Here is a 16,633-nt window from a genome sequence, read left to right on the forward strand (position 1 = left end):
GATATGAATGGGCTTCATCCGCCATCATTGTCTTACCAAATCCCTACAGCAGGGATGGGAAACCTTCTGCCCTCCAGCTGCTGCAAAACTACAACTCCCATCATGCCATCATAGCATTTTTCAGCAGCTGGAGGGCTGAGGGTTCCCTGTCCCTGCATTAGGGTATGTGCACACTACGCAATCCTGGCAGAAAATCCGTCGTGGATTCTGTGGCTCATAGCAGCACACGTCTACACCTGTGCTATAGACTATAGACTTTCTATGTACGGGGGGATTCCGCCGTCCGTCTGACTACACCTGAAGACACATTTACAGCTTTTCAATATATATATATATATATATATATATATATATATATATATATATATATATATCCCTACAGCTGGGACTATACAGAACCCATTCATTACCCCTTAATATTCTTTATGTTTTTCAGTTTATGTGAAATCCACAATAAAGAACTTTTCTCCTTCCTTCTATCTCCAGGTTTGTCCCAAGTCTTTCAGATATCCCAGGACCCCAAACTATTAATAAAGAAGACGGGGGAGCCCATAGACCTTCAGTGCCAGCACAATGATGACACCTACTATCCAATGCTCTGGTACCAACAGAAGCCGCAGCAGGGCCTGAAGCTCATGGTCTATTCATCCAATGCGGGTGACAACAATATGGAGGCTGATTTCACAGACTGGAGTCTACAGAGACCTGAGACCACTAAATCTATATTACATCTATCTACGGGTAAAGCCCAGGACTCTGCTGTGTATTATTGTGCAGCCAGCCGACACAGTCACATAACACAGTGCAGGGGGCGGCATAAAACGTACAGGGTGGTAGGGATAATAATGCTGCATTCTAGATTATGGCTATAGAGGGCGCTATTTCATTTAATATACTGTAGTCTCCTATTCTAGTAGTGAAGTATATGTCCCAGATATATAACATACAGATATAGGGGGAGATTTATCAAACTGGCTGGCTCAGTTGCCCCTAGCAACCAATCAGATTCCACTTCTCATTCCTCACAGACTCTTTGGAAAATGAAAGGTGGAATCTGATTGGTTGCTAGGGGCAACTGAGCCAGTTTCACTTTACACCATGCTTGATAAATCTCCCCCATAATGTATACAAGACATGCTAAGCAGACATGGCTGATTACACCAGACTCCAGACCAACCCCACAAATATTTCAGACCTTGTACAAGACCCTGAATATATTAACCCCAAAGCAGACGACTAAGGGAACTCAGGACCCTAAATTAATTCATTTCCAAAATTAGCTCAGGTGCAGACCAGACCGTGAATTTAAAGGGGTATTCCCAGCTTCCCATCTCAGCTAATATAGTTATACTTGCAGGACTCATCAAGTTAAATTGTTTAGCAAATACTGTACATTAATTTAGCAAATTGGCCTCCTGGGGTGTATACAGCTATAATGTATACGTAAAAAGATAAAGGCGGAGATTTATCAAACATGGTGTAAAGTGAAACTGGCTCAGTTGCCCCTAGCAACCAATCAGATTCCACTTTTCATTCCTCACATGCTCTTTTGGAAAATGAAAGGTGGAATCTGATTGGTTGCTAGGGGCAACTGAGCGAGTTTTACTTTACACCATGTTTGATAAATCTCCCCCATAGTGTGTATACTGTATATGCCACGGACAAGGAGTAGATTTACCCTTGTCTTGACAATGTATCCACCAACCCACCCTTCCAAAACTTCTGGTACCGTCCGTTTGATAAGAGTAAGTCCTGCCGGGGCTGCTAAGGGCAAAAAATTATCTTTAAATCTGCAGCAGCCGAGTCAATGTGGCGTGACCTACAGTGTCTGTGCCCTAGGCCTGTGGCACCTCTCCTTTTTTCCTTCCCGTCCTCCTCATCATTAGAAACTAGAGATGAGCGAACCTGGAGCATGCTCGAGTCGATCCGAACCGGAATTTTCGGCATTTGATTAGCGGTGGCTGCTGAAGTTGGATAAAGCCCTAAGGCTATGTGGAAAACATGGATATAGTCATTGGCTGTATCCATGTTTTCCAGACAACCTTAGAGCTTTATCCAAGTTTAGCAGCCCCAGCTAATCAAATACCAAACGTTCGGGATCGGATCGACTCGAACCCGGTTCGCTCATCTCTATTAGGAACACATCTATAGGCGCATTGCTAATGATGCGGGGGAGGGGAGGAAGAAAGTAGAGGCGGCGCAGGCCTAGGGCACAGAAACTGTGGGTCACGCCACATTGACTCCGCTGCTGCAAATTAAAAGATCATTTTTCACTGGGAACATTTTATAATACAAGACCAGGAAAGGCTTACTCTTATCACAGAGGTTTTGGAAGGGTGGGTTGGTGGATGGAGTGTCGCTTTACGTAAAGCCCTGTTCCCATTTAATCAGCCGGATTTACTAAGAGTAATGTATATAAATAATACAAAATCATCCCCCCTCACATAACCATCACTAGAGGCTGCTGTGCACATGAATACACAGACAGAACTCAGGAAGAGTAGCGGTGCGTTTACACAGACAGATATCTGACAGATTTTTTAAGCCAAAGCCAAGAATGGATGTGAAAAGAGGAGAAATCTTATTCTTTTTGTTATGACCTGTTCTCTGTTTATAGTCTGTTCCAGGCTTTGGCTTCAATAATCTGTCAGATAAATCTGTCTGTGTAAACACACACTAAAGCCCCTTTTCCATGGGGCGACTATGAGGCTATTAGCGCTCGTTTGCTACTCGTTCCCCACTCGCTGCCTCCACTATTCCACACGGCAGCAGCGAGCAGGTGAGTGCAGGAGGGGCTGTGGAGAGCTGGGGGGGGGCGGGCGGGCTGCCCGGGTGATGGATGATCGTCCGGGCAGCCCATAGGATATAGCAGCGTCTGCTGCCGACGCTCCAATTCCACGGAGTTACGGCAGCAGATCGCTGCTATATTAGTCGCTTGTTTTTTAACATGTTGAAAAACAAACGACTGCAACGATCAGCTGACATGAACGATGTCGGCTGTTAGTTGCCTTCTATTCCACAGGACGATCATTGGCGGAACGGCCGATATCAGCCGATATCGGACAATAATCGTTCTGTGGAAAAGGACCTTAAGTAAATTCTTTCCAAAGAGGAGGACAATACCCATCATTTTGTGTTCTGCTCCTTTGACACCGAGTAAAGTTTGAGAACCAAAAAAAAAAACTTTAAGGGAAATTGTGGTTTGAACACCGAATTATTTTTTTTTTTAACACAAGAGACGTGGGGGTTAATAATCATGGCTACAAGCCCCCCCCTCCCCTTTCCCTTATCCAGTGCCACAATTAGAATTGATAGCAGAGAAGGTCACCTGCCAGGGAAATACAGCGACTATATAGAGCGGCAGCTGGGGTGTATACAGTTACTGTCAGATATAAATGTGGGAGGAGACAGGAAGCTGGATATACAGCGAGTTAAGATGAAAAGTTTTATTATTTAAAGACACAGTCACATTCCGGGTTTGAGACTTAAAGTTTCCGTCACATTTTTTATTTTGTTGCATATTGTAGAAGTATAGAAATGACTGATTGCTGAATAATATCTATGAAAATAACACGAAGATGAGGATATACAGAATCCTGATCCTCCTTGGTCTGGACATTATACCAGGTGATTGTTTTGATGCTTGTTAAAATTCCTAACTTTTTTTGTACTATTTTGCATTTATTTTGTGTTCTTTAAATTTTTATGCTTTACTTTTTTATGTTGTTTATTATTATTATTATTATTATTATTATTATTATTATTATTATTATTATTATTATTATTATTATAATTTCAATTACTTTGATTATTTTTTACATATTGCTTGTAATATATATATATATATATATATATATATATATATATATCATTTTTTATTATTATAAGAAGTAATAACAGTTACATTATTAGCTGCTATTATAATTATTGTTGCTGTTGTAGGCATTCTTGTAGTTATTATTAATAACTATAACTTATTATTATTATTGTTATTATTATTATTTTAATTACATTATTATTTTTTACATATTGCGTGTAATATATATATAATTTTATATTATTATAAGAAGTAATGATAATAAAATTATTAGCTGCTATTATTATTGTTGTTGTTGTAGGCATTATTGTAGTTATTATTAATACCTATAATTATTATTATTATTGTTATTATTTCAATTACATAATTATTTCTTTACATATTGCGTGTAATATATATAATTTTATATTATTATAAGAAGTAATGATAATTAAATTATTAGCTGCTATTATAATTATTGTTGTTGTAGGCATTATTGTAGTTATTATTTATTACTATAATTTATTATTATTATTATTATTATTATTATTATTATTATTATTATTATTATTATTATTATTGGCACAGACTAATATACAGTAATTTTTAATAGTGTTTCAGTATACAGGATATAAAATATTAAATTCCACAATAAAAAAAAAAAAAAAAAAAAAAACTTTTCTGTTTCTCCAGGTTTGTCCCAAGTCTTTCAGATATCCCAGGACCCCAAACTGATTATAACAAAGTTGGGAGAATCCATTGACCTTCGCTGCCAGCACAATGATAACACTTACTTTGCTATGTTTTGGTACCAACAGAAGCCACAGCAGGGTCTGAAGCTCATGATCTACTCAAATGGAGCGGGAGACAACAATATGGAGGCTGATTTTAAAGACTGGAGTCTGGACAGACCAGAGACCACAAATTGTACATTACATATATCTCAGGCTAAAGCCCAGGTCTCTGCTGTGTATTATTGTGCAGCCAGCCGACACAGTCACATAACACAGTGCAGGGGGTGGCATAAAACATACAGGGTGGTGATGATGGTGTATTCTAGATTCTGGCCATAGAGGGCGCTAGATTATTATAATATATCTTATAGGCTAGTAAGAGCTCGGGTGGTTTGTAAATAAAATAGTCATACAACACATAGAATTGGTTTTTCTTGTATAAACCTATTACATAAGACCTCTTCTTAAATTCGAGGACCATGCCTTAATCCCTTTGTGCACCATCATGTATCAACCAGGGAAGCTCCAGACACATAGACCAAACATATGCATAGGTCACCACTGACATGAAGTACTCTGAGATAGAGTCCATTGGGAAAGTATGCATCTTTGGTTTCCCAACGCCAATCAAATATTAAAGGGGTAGTCTAGAAATGTAAAAAATTGTGCTCCCCCCAAAAAAAATTAACAGATATCCACCTATTATTCCTATGCTATGATAATAATCTATGAGGGTATAAAGGGGGCAAATTACTGTGTGGAGGCTTATATTATATAGTCTTATATTAGTCGCTGACATGCAATGGACTTTTTGGGGACACAAAAGAAGCCATAATAGTGTGGAGGCATGAAGAGACATTATTACTAAGTGGGGGCAAAAGGGTCATATTACTGTGTGTGGGGACACTATAAGAAAAGTACTGTTACTGGGCAGGGGCACAAAGGAGGGCATTGTGATTGTTTCTGAACACTTTTAGTGGAGAAAATGGTGAGGATGGTACCAGCAAAGCAAGGAGCCTAAGATGTCACAACTAGAAGAAGTCATCATGGTTGTCTAGGCCAGATGAAAAAGATTAAAGTTAACAATTCCAATCAGAAAAGAAGCCCCCCTGTGAGTCACTGGATGTAACTGCACTGCGGTCACTTACATGATCTGCAGAGCCAATGTGTGTGTACTTGTTATAGTTGTGGAAATACCAAACATGTAGGGGTTAGGTTAACATATTTGTATAATTTTTGGGCCTGTTTCTTTACAATCTAGACTTGCCCATAGTAATACCTCGCCATGCCTCCCAACACCCTCTTTCCCTTTTGCAGCACTGAGAGGGTTAAGTGCCAGGATGATACGTTTGATTAAATACAGAGATACAGGGAGATAGAGTGTGAGACATCATAGAGCGGCAGCTGTGGTCTGTACTGTTACCGTCAGATATAAATGTGGGAGGAGACAGGAAACACTATACAGTCCTATTACTGATGAGTTATGGAGAAACGTTTCATCATTTCAGGACACAGTCACATTCTGGGTTTGGGATCTTAAGTTTCTGTCACTTTTTATTATATTTTTTCTAAATAACATTTATAAGAATAACACAAAGAATGTACAGAAAGCTGATCCTCCTGGCTCTGACCTTTATACCAGGTGAGGACATACTGTATCTACATGACTGTTTTAATGCTTGTTACATTTTTTTATTACTATTTTGTGTTTAATTTTCATTATTAGAATTATAATCTTTTACCATTATCACATTACTTTTTATTGCTGTCTTTCAAGTTTTTGTTATGATTATTGTTTTATACTTTGTTCTAAGTAGTTTTATTATTTTCATTATCTTAACGATTTTTCTTTTATACCTATTGGTTCTACTTATAGAAACTATTTGCTTAATTTTTGTATTTTCTTATAACGATTTTTTTTTATTTTTGTTTATAGTCTTAGTCATTTCTAATTATTACAACTATAACTACTATTGTGTTGTGAAATTTTGTTGGTATGATTATATTTTATTGAGATGAGTAACAACAACAATGATGATGCTAATAATAATAATTATTATTATTATTGTTGTTGTTGTTATTATTATGCATTACAATTATTAAGCTTTTTAATTGTCATAATATTATTAATAATATTGTTTTAATGGTATTATTATGATTATTATTGTGTTCATTAATTATTATTATTATTATTAACAATAATAAAAGAAAAACAATATCCATAATAATATTATTGCAACTAAAAAGTGTATTATTTTAATTAATTAATAATAATAATAATAATTATTATTATTATTATTATTATTATTATTATTATTATTATTATTAATAATAACAATAATAATAATAATAATAATAATAATAATAATAATAATAATAATAATAATAATAATAATTATTATTATTATTATTATTATTATTGATCATTACACCGTAACTGTAAATATATAAGGTGTATAATAATATTATTTATTACTGTTTTACAATAAAGAACTTTTCTCTTTTGGGTTTCTCCAGGTTTGTCCCAAGTCTTTCAGATATCCCAGGACCCCAAACTTTTAATAAAGAAGACGGGAGAGCCCATAGACCTTCACTGCCAGCACAAAGATAATGAATACCTTGCTATGTACTGGTACCAACAGAAGCCGCAGCAGGGCCTGAAGCTGATGGTCTATTCAACCGGAGGCGGTGACAACAATATGGAGGCTGATTTCAAAGACTGGAGTCTCGATAGACCTGAAAATACTAAATCTACATTACATCTATCTCCGGCTAAATCCCAGGACTCTGCTGTGTATTATTGTGCAGCCAGCCGACACAGTCACATAACACAGTGCAGGGGGCGGCATAAAACATACAGGGGTGATGATAAATATGGTGCATTCTAGATTCTGGCTATAGAGGGCGCTATCTTACCATAATCTAGGAATATGTCACATTGTATATAACCCAGATAGTCATACCGTGGTGGACTGACCTCCTACAGAGCACATACAAACACATAAGACCGAACATCAGATCAGATGTCCTGATAAATAACAGATAGTAATTGTATAAATAGTTACATGACAGCAAGTAACATATGAGGTTTATATGATCAATACGTGAGGAAGGGGATACAGAAAAATTAATAAAAATACAATAATAATAATAATAATAATAATAGATGTAATGAATAAATCATAGACATTTATGGATAAAAAGACTGAACACTTTGTTGTTGTTGTTGTTGTATTATAATAAACAAAATAGTCCAATATAATAATTTTTATAGAAACCTCAATGGGTCATGATAGAGGGATTAGACCACTAATATTAGTTAGTAGGAGGCTCCTGGCGCCCCCACCAGTCAGCTGTGTGAAGGGTTGGAGTGCTCCCCTAAGTGTCGCATTCTAACATCGGATTAGCCTGAAGAAGGATCCTTACTAACCTAATATGGATGGCTTATACTGAGGATAGACCATCAATTTCTTTTTAACCTTCATATAATCCCTTTAAGTATCCCTTTAAGGAGTGAATTTGGATATCCATATGTTTTTAATGGCTCTGTTTTCTGTTTTTTTAAACATTATTTAAGTGAAATGTATCATCCCTATCAAGTTTTTATGTTAAACTGCTATGTTAAAATGTTTTTTTTTTCTTCTTCAAATTTTCCATGTTATGATCTATATTATAGAATTATCTTAAAATCTTGCAGTTTTCAGTCTGACCATTACTGAGAAACCAAACTGAGACATCTTGTTCTGTCTGTGATGATAAGGAGGAGGCTGCTGGAAACTGATCTGTACAGAATTACAGCGACAAGTGAGACCAGTAGATATTGGAGACAAAGAAAATGACCTTTGCACAGGTCACAGAGGTCACAGAGCATGCCTACTAACCTCCCCCATAGAAAAAATAGGGTCTATTGATATTCCTTATATCTAAATCCATGGGGCCAGACGTAAACTATTTTAATAAATGTTGTTACAAACAGCTTAGGCAAGATGGCTGCCTCAATAATTATGTGAAAACAAAAATGTTCCCAATGGTGGCCAGCAGAGGGAGCTATAAAGTAAAAGATTGATAGTAAGCAACCAGCTAATAATTCCTGTCACTATATTCTAGGTCTCGGTAAAGTTTTTAGCAGAGTCATCAGAATTTTTTTTAAAAAAATCACTATTTTTATTCACTTTTAATTGTGGAGTTATTGCAGCTTTTGACTTTACTATAAAAGTCTGCAAACAAACCTGCAGTGTTCACAATTGTGTGTGTGGCTATGTTCACATGATGTTTTTTTTGGTCTTTGTTTGATACATCAGTTTGTCCGGAGCCGAGGATAATGACAGGCAACTGCAATTCCACACCTGCCTGTCATTAACCCCTGAAAAGATGCGATCTATAAAGATCGCAGCATTTAAGGAAGTCAGTGACGGGTTAAGCACCTGTCACTGACTGATTGGACACTTACCTCCGTCCTATTGGATGGGCGCTCTGTAGATAAAGTCTGCTCTATGATGGCATGTTTAAATATAAAATAAAAGTGTACAAAAAAAAAAAAGTTAAAAATCCCCTTATAACCCCCCAATCCAATCCCCCGCAATGTTCGATCCATTCAAATATAACATTAATGTTCCCGCACAGTAAACAACATAAATGGAAGGGGGGGGGGGAACACAGGGATTGATGATTTTCAAAAAAATTATATATCAGAAGAAAATGAATAAACAGCGATCAAAAATTTTCTGTTACACCAATATGATACTAATAAAAACTAGAGATCATGGTGCAAAAATGACCCCAACCAGCCCTGTAGGTGGGAAAATAAAAGCGCTATGGCTCTTAGAAGGTGAGGAGGAACATTGCATTAATTTGATCCGGACATCCGGGCATCAATGGGCTCGGTCTTGAAGGGGTTAATTGAAAAGTCCAGTGAATTTAATAGTAAAGATGGAAAAAGAACAGTGAAAAATGAAAAACTGTGTGTGAACAACTAAGAAACAACGTCCGCTGTTTGGATAAGATGTTCACGAAGAATTATCAAAATCAGTATTTTGACATCCATGCAGACAACGTCCGTTATTTTATACTCTGTGTGCATTGGACGGCCGTCATTTCATTGAATTCAATGTCATTTTAAGAAGAAAAAGTGGCCATCTTTTCTCCTTTTTTTTTACCTATTGTGAACATATCCCGTGGATGAAATGTGTCATAATCATATCGGCATGCATACAGATCCACCGTGGTGGTCTATCCACCCTCCACCCATATGAACCTGCCCTTGGGGTGGATGTTTATGGAAATGTCCCAGAATTATATATATATGTATATATATATATATATATATATATATATATATATCAAATACCTAAACAGTATTAGGCTATGTTCACACAACGTACATTTTTGTGAAACCACGGCCCCTGTATAATGCCCATGATTAATAGGAAAATATACGTTACATTGCTTCCTTGGGGATCCCGGCCGGAGCGTATACACATAGTATATTGATGGGCTGCCCGGCCCGCAGGAAGTGGTGTAATCTTTCCAGTCTGACACGATGCTCTCTGCTGCCACCTCTGTCCATGTCAGGAACTGTCCAGAGCAGCAGCAAATCCCCATAGAAAACCTCTCCTGCTCTAGACAGTTCCTGACATGAACAGAGGTGGCAGCAGAGAGCACCGTGTCAGACTGGAGAGAATACACCACTTCCTGCGGAACATATAGCAGCTGATAAGTACTGAAAGAATTGATATTTTTTTATATTTTATTTTTTAAATAGAAGTAAATTGCAAATCTATATAACTTTCTGGCACCAGTTGATTTAAAATAAAAATAAAAAGTACCCCTTTAACCTCTTTAATCACCTTCAGTGCAGGGGGAAGTCTCTGCAATTCCTAGAAGGAAATAATTCTGCAATATGCAGCTTATGTATAGGGGGTCAGAGTCATAGTGATGCCTCATAAGAAGGCACCAGTGTTATAGATGGTAGGCGGGGGTCCTGGTCCTGTTACAGATGGTGCATTAGGACCCAGGAGGGAGGGAACAGGAAACCTAATGATGTCATAAATCACATGATGCTAAGAAGTGCAGCCACAGCTATCGGGGGAGGGGCAGAGGTGGGGGAGAACCCTGGGCAGATGAAGAGGACTGCACTTAAAGATTTGTCTTAAAATTAATTTGAGAAATTAAAAGTTGTATCTCTCTATAGCTACATAACCATGAAGAATCCGATTCTGCTGATCCTGATCCTGAAAATCCTCCAAGGTAAAAGGTTATTAAGGGTCAAATGAGAGACGGGGAGTGGGGGGGTTGAACATACAGTACTTAATGGAAGGGTGGATCTAATTTTATATTTTCACTGTAAAATCAAAAAGTTCTTTCCCATTTAAGATCTTTGTCAGTGACTGGGAATATTCTCATCCACCTTCACAGGCTGAGGACCCCGTATAGACCTTGTACGGACCCTGTATAAACCCTGTATAAACCCTGTATAGACCCTGTATAGACCCTGTATGGACCCTGTATATACCCTGTATAGACCCTGTACGGACCCTGTATATACCCTGTATAGACCCTGTATAGACCCTGTATGGAACCCTGTACGGACCCTGTACAGACCCTGTATAGACCCTGTATAGACCCTGTACGGACCCTGTATAGACCCTGTATAGACCCTGTATAGACCCTGTATGGACCCTGTTTGGACCCTGTACGGACCCTGTACGGACCCTGTACGGACCCTGTACGGACCCTGTATAGACACTGTATAGACCCTGTATGGACCCTGTACGGACCCTGTACGGACCCTGTACGGACCCTGTACGGACCCTGTACGGACCCTGTATAGACACTGTATAGACCCTGTATAGACCCTGTACGGACCCTGTATGGACCCTGTACGGCCCCTGTACGGACCCTGTATAGACACTGTATAGACCCTGTATAGACCCTGTACGGACCCTGTATGGACCCTGTACGGACCCTGTACGGACCCTGTACGGACCCTGTACGGACCCTGTATAGACACTGTATAGACCCTGTATGGACCCTGTATGGACCCTGTATGGACCCTGTACGGCCCCTGTACGGCCACTGTACGGCCACTGTACGGACCCTGTATAGACCACCTATATTACACTGAGCTTATGATACAATTGTATCCAAGCTAAGAAGTAGACACCTCGGAATCACACAGTTCGTTACAATGTATCGGTGCAGGGAGGATGAATCAGTTTGTTGAGGACTGAATACTCAGTTGGATACAATAGTCGTGGACCAGCCTGGGTTCTATTCTCTGCATTGTGTCCATTCATGATCAGCAAGCTGAGATATTAAAATGGTGAGAAACAACCACAAATGATATCAGAAAGTGGCAGAACCTTTCATTATACACCAAAATCTGAAAATTGGGGCTTGTGACCCCCTGGCAGGCAGTGGTGACCCCCAGAGAGGCAGTGGTGACCCCCAAGGAGGCAGTGAGGACCACCAGGCAGGCAGTGGTGACCCATCTGTTGTATTTTTCAGGTTGGTGTCAGGTAAAGGTAACTCAGAGACATCGGCTCCTGGTGGTCCGGGCCAGGCAGCCCATCAATATAACCTGCCAGCAGGACAGCAGTGACCATTATGTTGCACTTTGGTACCAGCAGAAGCCCGGCCAAGCTCTACAGATCATGGTGTACTCCACAGACGCCAACCAAGGAGACCCTGAGGCCGAGTACAGAAGCTGGACGTTCTATAGACCTTCCCTTCTACAATCATCAGTGAGCAAAGCTGCAGCCGAGAGCCAGGACTCTGCTGTGTATTACTGTGCAGCCAGTAGGCACAGCTGTATATACTAATGTAACCAGATACAGAAAACCTATAGAAAAACACACAGAGGAGAAGATCAGACCAACCTCCAGGGGGCGCTAGCTATTCATCTAGTCTGTCTGAGATAGATAGATAGATAGATAGATAGATAGATAGATAGATAGATAGATAGATAGGATATAGATAGATAGATAGATAGGAGATAGATAGATAGATAGATATATAGATAAATAGATAGATAGATAGAAGATAGATAGATGGGAGATAGATAGATAGATAGATAGATAGATAGATAGATAGATAGATAGATAGATAGATAGATAGGAGATAGATAGATAGGAGATAGATAGGAGATAGATAGGAGATAGATAGGAGATAGGAGATAGATAGAGAGAGAGAGAGAGAGAGAGAGATAGATAGATAGATAGATAGATAGATAGATAGATAGATAGATAGGAGATAGATAGATAGATAGGAGATAGATAGATAGATAGATAGATAGATAGATAGATAGATAGATAGATAGATAGGAGATAGATAGATAGATAGATAGATAGATAGATAGATAGGAGATAGATAGATAGATAGATAGATAGATAGATAGATAGAATTTTTCACTGTTCTCCCTGAGTTCAGTGATTGTTGTGTTTTGTTAGATAGATAGATAGATAGATAGATAGGAGATAGATAGATAGATAGATAGATAGGAGATAGATAGATAGATAGATAGATAGATATAGATAGATAGATAGATAGATAGGAGATAGATAGATAGATAGATAGATAGATAGATAGATAGATAGATAGATAGATTGATAGATAGATAGATAGATAGATAGATAGATAGATAGATAGATAGGAGATAGATATGCAGTGTCCCAGAACAGCCATTCTTATGCTCATATTTTTATTATAACTAGTTCTGTTCTGGAAAGCTATGGTCCACTGCAAACTGCGTGTATTGTGTCCCCCTTCTCAGTATTCAGGTCTGCCATTCCTGTCATTTATTGCATGTGAATTCAGGTATCAGTGTCAAAAGGCATTATGTCGCCTCCTAGTGTTCAAGGATGGTACTCCTTATGTATATTCCTCTGTATATGCCTAATGGTGTGATGATGCAATGGCTGGATGTCACGTGACTGTGCCCTGCTTCCATGGTAACTCCAATGGTCATCGAGCTTTTGGCTGGGGTTACCATGTGACATCCTGTGCCACCTCAGTCTTGTTCTCCACCTTCAGGAGACAAGTTCAGAGTCTATTCCCTGCCCCATAGGGAATAGGTTGTGTCCTTCCTCTCTCCCTGCTAAGAGAGAGGCCTGCGTGTGCTCTGCTGCTCCAGTCCACTGGCTGTGTTCCTGTCTCAAGTCTCAAGATTCTCATCTGGGTGTCGATTCTTCAGTCATTCTTCAGTTCATCTCATCATCTCCTCAAATCATCAACAGCAAGTATTTCATTCAAGTCTCATGCCACCCAGCATCTCAGCTTCAGTTTCACTACTACTCCCATTATTCAGCACGCTAATCTCACAGCCTATTGCAGCATCACCCATTACTCTGCTTTATCCAAGATTGCCTTATTCCCGGTTGCATCCGGAGAGACTGTTACTACTAGTTACCACCGTTACAATAAATATACAACTACCGTTGTTTCTGAACCTTGGCATTGGTGTGATAATTGGTGCGCTGACTAAGGACAACGAAGAATCGCACGCCCAGTATTCCCGCATGGTCAGGAGCCCGGCTTCCAGCTGTATCACCCTCGTGCCTAAACCGTGACCACTACATCCTACAGCTGCCCCGATTCCTGCACCCATCCAACATCTGTATAGCGGAGTGGCCCCCAGGGGCCAGGGCGTCGCAGATAGATAGAAGATAGATAGGAGATAGATATAGATAGATAGATAGATAGATAGATAGGAGATAGATAGATAGGAGATAGATAGATAGATAGAAAGGAGATAGATAGATAGATAGATAGATAGATAAATAGGAGATAGATAGATAGATAGATAGATAGATAGATAATAGATAGATAGATAGAAGATAGATAGATAGATAGATAGATAGGAGATAGATAGATAGATAGATAGATAGGAGATAGATAGATAGATAGATAGATAGATAGATAGATAGATAGATAGGAGATAGATAGATAGATAGATAGATAGATAGGAGATAGATAGATAGATAGATAGATAGGAGATAGATAGATAGATAGATAGGAGATAGATAGATAGATAGATAGATAGGAGATAGATAGATAGATAGATAGGAGATAGATAGATAGATAGATAGATAGATAGATAGATAGATAGATTGATAGATAGGAGATAGATAGATTGATAGATAGATTGATAGATAGATAGATAGATAGATAGATTGATAGATAGATAGATAGATAGATAGATAGATTGATAGATAGATTGATAGATAGGAGATAGATAGATAGATAGATAGATAGATAGATAGATAGATTGATAGATAGGAGATAGATAGATTGATAGATAGGGTGCAAAACACTCCAAATTTATTCAAAAAGGTGAATTACATAAAAAAAGTGAACTTCATGACATCATTAACTACGTACAAAGTGCAAAATAATTGGTCCGCTTGATTGTCCATCACACATTAAATCACTTAGTGATTGGTGCATGAAAGTGTCCATCATATTAAGGGACCTGCAGTCCATTAGTGATAATAAAGTCCAAAAATCTCAATTGGTGTAATACCGCCTCCTATTGTGTAGTACCAAACATGATTTGTGAATATATACATATAAAAACTTGAAAATACCATGTAAAGTTGCTTGCAAATCGTGAGAAGAATTAACTGCATGGGAAGGAATGGCTCACCGAATGTCCTGGGAAACACCACTATGACTGGATATAAATGTATAACGTTGTTATGAGGTCACGTATATAGCGAATAACCTTATTCTTTGCAGTATGGTAAGTCCTGCATCACGGACACTCCGGTGGTAGGGGTCTGCGCCGATCCTTCTCCACAGGATAAAAGATCAACGTACCAAGAACCAGGACTCATCTAGACGCACAGGAACTGCATGGACGTGTGACCCAACTTCCCCTCCGGTGTTCCGGGCGTGGTCCGATCCTGTGCAGGGCAATAACAATGGATAGTGATTCCTAAATGTGAGACAAAGTGTGGTGTTGTTCCTAGTTGAGTTAAGTGCATGTCTATTGCCTCCTCTTTTAGGCTATGTTCACACAACGTATAAGACCGGCCGTTCCGTGACCCTGGCCGGTTCACGGAACAGCCGGTCTCTGGCCGGATCAACTTGGCCGGTACTTAATCTTTCCGGCCGCAGAGCTCTGATGCGGGCGCATCAGCGTGCGCTCGCATCAGAGCTTCCCAGAGCGCACAGTGAAGATCCTTAGTATTGTAGAAGGAGGACTCACAGAACTAGGAACAACACCACACTTTGTCTCACATTCGGAATCACTATCCGTCGTTATTGCCCTGCACAAGATTGGATCACGCCCGGAACACCGGAGGGGAAGTTGGGTCCAGTTCACACGTCCGTGCGGTTCCCGCGCGGTTAGATGAGTCCTGGTACGTTGATCTTTTATCCTGTGGAGAAGGATCGGCGCAGACCCCTACCACCGGAGTGCCTGTGATGCAGGACTTACCATACTGCAAAGAATAAGGTTATTCGCTATATACGTGACCTCATAACAACGTTATACATTTATATCCAGTCATAGTGATGTTTCCCAGGACATTCGGTGAGCCATTCTTTCCCATGCAGTTAATTTTTCTCACGATTTGCAAGCAACTTTACATGGTATTTTCAAGTTTTTATATGTATATATTCAGAAATCACGTTTGGTACTACACAATAGGAGGCGGTATTACACCAATTGTGATTTTTGGACTTTATTATCACTAATGGACTGCAGGTCCCTTACTATGATGGACATGCAAAAGGACGCTGGTTGACCTCAGGGAGATCAACCAAAACACCGCAGAGACACCATCACGTGTCTCAACATCAGTGTATTCTAGAACATTGCCCCCTGGGAAATTACCTTACTATGATGGACACTTTCGTGCACCAATCACTAAGTGATTTAAGTAACGGTGAAAAAAGGTTCAGTGTTTATTCACAGCAAATTCATGTTACAGCACTCCAGTGACGCGACGTTTCAGCAGCCTCGCGCTTGAAAAAGGTAGCTGCTGAAACGTCACGTCACTGGAGTGCTGTAACATGAATTTGCTGTGAATAAACACTGAACCTTTTTTCACCGTTACCTAGTGTGCCGTGGACTATCTTCTACTATCTATCTATCTATCTA

Source organism: Dendropsophus ebraccatus, chromosome 8 (genome assembly GCF_027789765.1).
Source record: "Dendropsophus ebraccatus isolate aDenEbr1 chromosome 8, aDenEbr1.pat, whole genome shotgun sequence".
Lineage (NCBI taxonomy): Eukaryota > Metazoa > Chordata > Amphibia > Anura > Hylidae > Dendropsophus > Dendropsophus ebraccatus.